This window comes from Hevea brasiliensis, chromosome 3 (genome assembly GCF_030052815.1).
Source record: "Hevea brasiliensis isolate MT/VB/25A 57/8 chromosome 3, ASM3005281v1, whole genome shotgun sequence".
In the NCBI taxonomy this organism is placed as follows: Eukaryota; Viridiplantae; Streptophyta; class Magnoliopsida; order Malpighiales; family Euphorbiaceae; genus Hevea; species Hevea brasiliensis.
The window spans coordinates 96,842,250-96,847,646 of NC_079495.1; the positions used below are offsets into that span (position 1 = coordinate 96,842,250).

Sequence of the window (5,397 nt, forward strand, 5' to 3'; positions counted from 1 at the left end):
ACTTAGATATTATAATTCTTATATTTCATTAACTTATATAATTTTCCAATTAAGTACATAAATTTATCAAGTACAGGATATATAAATGAAATTATAGTTACTAATTCACATTACAATATAAGCAGTAATTATAATGTACATATTAGAAAACATGCTTAAAATGAGCCCTATCTACATACATTCTTGAGGAGGTGACAACCTTGAACTCTTCTAACACTTCTGCAGATCTGGACTCCAAAAATCTCATTCAACTGTCTACTGGTTTTACCTTCAGTACCTGCGCGAGGAAACAATTCCATCGCGCTAAGCATTTCTGCTTAGTGGTGCAATAGTATAATAAGAAATAATATATACAAATAAAGAAAGAAATAAATCGTAATTCCAATATTCAGGAATCAATTTAATTTTGGTCTGATATTTCTAGTATCAACTATCTTATAAACTAGTTTGATCTTCTTTGGAAGTACTAAGTTATAACCTTTCAGTAAATATACTCAGTATATAAATTATTCTAACTATATTGTACTTTAAGTCTCTATGGTTCTGCAAATTGTATTTTTGTTATGTTTTTATTGCTAATCTCTTTTACTCATTTTATTCAATACTTAACTTAATGGTACTGAAATTTCATTTTACTTAACTTAACTGCCTGAATTGAATAATATTTTAATTGACTGCCAATGTAGCCTATACACTGACCAGACTGGATAAATGGATATACTAATACTGGGTACCTAGTACCTCGGGCTGTCACACCATCGGTCACAAAGTATCTCCCGGTGTGCAAACAGTGTGGCTAAAAGCCATATAATCAATCAGTAAGGCAATAAGTCAAGTATAATAACATAATCCATATAGCCATAGGCTATTAAAATCACAGTTTGGCATAATAAGCCATAAAACACAATATGGCGTAAAGCCATTTACATAATAGTTGTCAAAATCCCATTGGCATACCAACCTATCTAAACTAGTCAATTAGGCAAACTAAGGCATATTATAAGATTAAATATTTATTTCTTTATTTTCAGGGTTTACTGGTCATTATACAATTCACTGGTCAATGAAAATATTGACCTTTTTATACATCATGGATATGTTGATTCTAGTATCAACATGTCACAATTTGTATTTCAATATGCTACCAATATAGTGCAATTTATAATTCTCACAAGTTGACATTTATTGCCAAATTACTTTAAGGCCTCATTGTATATTAATGTCAAATTTTCAGTTTTAGTGTGCTAGATTGGTCTAGCTTAATGTCCTATTTTTCTTAGTTTTTAACTTCTGATCAAAGAAGCAAAATTGTAGCTCTATGTCTTATTCAACTTTTTGGCACAAATTTCAAGTCATTCTGAGTTGTATAGACCAAGATATGGTCAATTTACTAAAGCTGGACAGATGCATCTTTAGTGCAAAATTTGGTCAATTTTAGGTCAAATTTAGTTCTGGTAGTTTTGGTACCCTAACTTGGGCAAGCAATTTGACTTAGTTCTGGTCATTTCTGGGCTTTGGTGTCTACATAAGAATTGTAGCTCTATGTCTAAGCTTTCCATGGTATAAATTTCAGATCATTTGGACTTGTTTTGTGTGAGTTGTGGTCGCATGAGTGACTACTATTCAAATGGTCAAATTCTGGGTTGCAATGGTTCTGGACAGTTTTGTTACCTCAAATTATGCAAGCAATTTGACTTAGTAAATGACATTTCTGGGTTCTGTGATCTTCACCAAAGTTGTAGCTCTATGTCTAAGCTTTCCATGGTATAAATTTCAAGTCATTTGGACCTGTTTTGTGTGAGTTGTGGTCACATGAGTGACTACTATTCAAATGGTCAAATTCTGGGTTGCAATGGTTCTGGACAGTTTTGTTACCTCAACTTGTGCAAGCAATTTGACTTAGTAAATGACATTTATGGGTTCTGTGATCTTCACCAAAGTTGTAGCTCTATGTCTAAGCTTTCTATGGTATAAATTTCAGATCATTTGGACCTATTTTGAGTGATTTATGGCCAATTGAATGGCTACTGTTCATATAGTAAAAAATTATGGGTTCACTAATGGCAATCCGGATTTGGTCATTTCTAGGCAGAATTTTGGCATAAATTCTACATGAAAATTGGTCTATTACAAGTCTAATTTTACTTCCAATTGGTCTCATACTAATTGGGGTCACACATTTTTATTTATGGCTCAATTTATCTATTATTTTCAACACAACACAACCTGCACATGAAATAACACTTCCAATTGTCATTCCTCCTCCTCCCAAAACTACAATTCTGAATTCATGGCACTTCTAATCTCATTCATCAAGTCACCAAATTGGTCAATTCCCGACAGTTTACTCAAGTCCTCATTAATCAATACAGAACCCTAATTCACAAAGTCAAGGTCAACAATATATACTTGTAAACAATTAGTTAATATTAGAAATTTTCACTAACAACTTACAATACACTCCCACTAATCTATCAATACCATAATTCAACCATAAAATTAATGAATTACCAATCCCTTAAGTACCTCAAGGCTGCCACATTTAAGCTCAATTGTCCAAAGTCTCTAACACTTATTCAAACACCTAATTCAATTATCATTTCAAACATACACATGCCCATAAGCTCTAATTCATTCATTTACTTAATTCAACATGTCTAACCATCAATTACAATTAAAATTAACCAACTTCCCATGGACTTCCTTAGTTGCTAAATTTAAATCCCCACAAATACTCATCCAATTCTTTCAATTTATCCACAATTCAACTCATCACAACATCTACTCAAAGTTTAATTAAGCAAGGGAGGAAAAATAAATACTAACCTTTTATGGAGCTTGCTAATACTTCATCAAATCCTATTCTTTTTGCTTCCAATATACTGCCCATGATGTATAGACTAAGTTTAATGAAGGACTCTTGAAGAAATGGTGGCTTGATCATGGTAGATTAGGGCTTGCATGTGGGATGGCCATGGAGAAAGCTTGAGAGCTCCAATTCGGCCATGGGTGTGTGAGGTTGAAGATGAAGTGTTTTTGGTGATAAATTCTATCCATTTGGTGCTTTTATATGTCCATAATGCTCCACTAACTTAGATTAAATATTAAACTAATTCAAGGTTTCCCTTAATTGCAATTATGCCCTCATTTTTCACTATTTACATTATATGTCAATTTCTTATTTTCATGGCATTTTCAAAATTTAATACTACTTATTTTTAATGGACATTTAGGTTTAGGTGTCAAATAAACAAAATGCCCCTCTTCGGGTCAAATTCAGACTTTTTCGGTAACACCGATTTACTCCTTGTACCGCCGATTTCTTTAATTTTTGTTTTTCGTTTATACTAACTTACTAATTTTTCTTTGACATTTTTAATGTCAATTACACTGTAGTAGACCTTTAATTATGTCCCAAAAATATTTCTCCGAGTTCCCCGCTGTCCAAAGCTAGTCAACGGTCCTCGCCATAACTTCCCAGTGCGGTCACCCATCGCTACGGGTTTGGCTCATTTAACTTAGTCACATTTTATCTATTTTATTTTTTCTTAATTTTTCTTGTATTTTCTTTTTATTTATTTCATCATTTTATGTATATTTACTATCACCGAAGTATAGTTCCAGACATTCCGACTTTCTAGGGTAGACATTAGCCATCGGAACAATAGGACGTACAGACTACGAAAATGAGGGTGTTACACTACATTCTTATGTCAAAGCTACAGTTTCATGGTCTTCAAGTCTCCTCTTATTTGAAATAATTTCTTTCAAGAATTTTGCATAAGAGGCATTTGTGAAAGAGCATCAATGAAAGGCACATTTATGTATAGCTTCTTCAAAACCTCTTAGAACTTCCCAAATTGCTTATCAAGCTTGGCTTTTAGAAATTTTTGTGGAAAGGGAAGTTATGGCTTATAGGGCTCTAGAGGTATATACTTCTCTTCTTTCTCTTCAACCTCCTCTTTACCTTTTCTTGCACTCCCTTTTTCACTCTCTTGTTTTTCATCTCCCTCAACATCTTTCTCATTTTCTCTCTTTTCAACTTTTTCACTCTTCTCATTATGCACTATTTTACCACTCCTCAGTGTGATGGCATGACATTGCTCCCTTGGATTTTTTGTCTAACTAGGAAGTCTTCCCATTGATTTGGTACCTGAGGAGCTTGCTTGTTATGCAATTTGATTTTCCAGCATCCTATTGTATGTTTGCATCTGTTCCAGCCTTGCTTTCATCTCTCTCATCTCCTCATCATGCTTAATTTGATTGGTAAGAATTTATTGTAACAAAGCTTCGGTTATAGCGCCTTGTTCTTGTTGTTTTGGTAGAGATGCAGGATTTGCATTCCTTTGTTGAAAACCAAGTGGTGGTTGCCCAGGCTATTGGTATTGATGCCCTTATTGTTGTGGTGGAAAGTTCTGAGTTAAAGCTTGATTTTGTTTATTCTCTCATGAAAAATTGGGATGATTCCTCCAAGCATATGAAGCATAATCTACTCCACAACTCATTGTTCCTTCTACATAAGCAACTTGTTGAGAACTTCCAGAAAATGATGATGAACTAACTAGCATACTTAAATCCTCTATTTTCTTAGCAAGGATATTAGTGAGTGCATCAAATTTGGCATTGATCATGTTGAATGGATCAAGCTCATGCATTCTAGCAACTTGCCTCTTTTGAGTTGGAGTTGACCCTCTTGGACTACTCCATAGATGAGTGTTCTTTGCAATTTTCTCTAACAACTCATAAGCTTCAGCTTCATGCTTAATGATGAATTCCCCTCTAGTTTGAGCATCAATGATTCCTCTGATAGCAGGAGTGACATTTGTGTAAAAATTCTGGTTTATCATCGATTTAGAAATGGCGTGATGTGGACATTGTCTCTCCAACTCCTTCCATCTCATCCATGACTCATAAAGAGTCTCATCTTCTCTTGGTCTAAAAGCAATCATTTGATTCCTCAACTCTTGAGTTTTTCCAGGTGAAAAATATTATGCAAGGAATGCATCAGTGAGTTGCTCCCAATTTGTAATAGAATTGTGAGGTAGAGAATAAAGCCAATCTAATACTTTATCCTTCAAAGAGAATGGGAATAGCTTCAATCTAGCTGCATCATCAGATACTCCAAGTTATTTTTGCATATCACAAATCATAGAAAACTTCTTAAGATGTGTTTGTGGATTTTCTGAAGGATGTCCCCCAAATTGGGAATTTTGAATCATTTGTAGTGCCCCAAAATCCATCTTGTAACTATTTACATTTATCCTTGGTCTTGCAATTCTCTCTCTCGAGTCATCAAAATGAGGGAATGCATGATCCATCATGCTTTCCCTAGGCACATTAGCATTGACAACTTCTTCACCATGAGCGCTGTATTTTCAGTGTTTCGATTATTTCTAA

At 34.1% G+C, this 5,397-nt stretch overlaps 1 non-coding gene across 1 annotated transcript; it reads left to right on the plus strand.

Annotated features, from left to right (window-relative positions):
- Positions 1-4,857: 4,857 nt before the first annotated feature.
- LOC131178951 (small nucleolar RNA R71) lies at positions 4,858-4,965 on the plus strand. Its single transcript, XR_009147958.1, has one exon. It is a non-coding gene; the product is annotated as a small nucleolar RNA R71 (small nucleolar RNA).
- The last annotated feature ends 432 nt before the right edge of the window (positions 4,966-5,397 follow it).